Below are 1279 nucleotides of genomic sequence, written 5' to 3' on the forward strand. Positions count from 1 at the left end.
GTGGAGCAACTCGAAACTAAAGAAACTCGAGACATGACCGAGGTAGAGGGGTTTCCCTCCTCCCTGCTGCTCCCAGGCACTGTTTGTTACAGAAATCCCAGACCTTGGCATGTGTGTTTGCCCTTCCCCAGCCCGGAGAGGAAACTTGGGCAGGCTTTGGGTTTCATCCCAGCTCATCTCTCTCTTACCTTGAGCTTCCTCCTAAGTCAAAGCCCAAGAAATTACTCTCTGAGAGTCTTCTCTGTTAGGAGGGAGGTCAAAATGGTTGTGCCTTCATGGAAAAAATGGAATGTGTGGTTTTTACCCTCAGTGGATGAGGGATGACTTCTTAAAACTGGGAGCGTAAGGAGAACAGAGAGAACAGAGAATAAAGGGATTTAATGGAGAGAAGAGAGAGCTGGAGGAGATGCAACATCTGATCCTGACATCCTGAACCCAGGGAATCTGCAGAACCTACAGATTCAGAGATAATTCTGTATATTGCTTTATTTTCCTTGAGCTTAGAGAGCAGAAAGCAAAGTCAATGTCAAATCAGACAGGAAGGGATAAATGATCCTGTGATTTTTCTGCAGCCAGATTTCTGGTGCAGAACCTTGAAAATACATTTGAATTCCTGAAAAATAAGGAAGTTCTCCAAAAATAACACACAGATAGAGTTGAAATGAATCAATTGACAGACTGAGGGACACCTCTTACATCAGGTAGTGATCAGGAGCTGAGCAATTTTAGGACCAGAGTGGTTTGAGAGGCAAATCAACCCCTTCCTTGTGTTCCTCCATCCCCCTCCTCTTCCAGATGTCTCATGTAAAGAACAACATTCTGTTAAGAAACTGAAACAAGGAAGCAAATAAAGAAGAAGAATCTCCCTCCTCTTCAAACCACAAAGCCTTAAACAAATTCCAGACTTATTTTGCCAAAAGCTCTTCAAACTCACCTCATTAAAAGCAGCTCCTGGTGTTTGCTGCTTGGATTTTCAACCTTCTTCCTGGAAGAGAAATGGGATTGAGCTGTTTGATATTGGCCTGACAGGAAAAGGAATAAAGGTCTTAGAGAAGCCCCAAACTGGTCTGTTCAGCCTCAAATCCTCCCCCTGCAAACTTTGCTGGGGTGGCTCTGCTGATGTGTGTGAGGAAGTTGGGATGATCTGGACCCTCCTCTGCCAGCTGGGGCCTTCTGGAGGTCATGGAAGGGTATTTGGATGTGTAAAGGGGCATCTCCAATGCAGCAAAACATCTTGGTTCCAAAATCCCATCTAACCCTGCCCTCTGACAGTGGGAAG

Source organism: Lepidothrix coronata, unplaced genomic scaffold, assembly GCF_001604755.1.
Source record: "Lepidothrix coronata isolate B3197 unplaced genomic scaffold, Lepidothrix_coronata-1.0 Scaffold375, whole genome shotgun sequence".
NCBI lineage: Eukaryota > Metazoa > Chordata > Aves > Passeriformes > Pipridae > Lepidothrix > Lepidothrix coronata.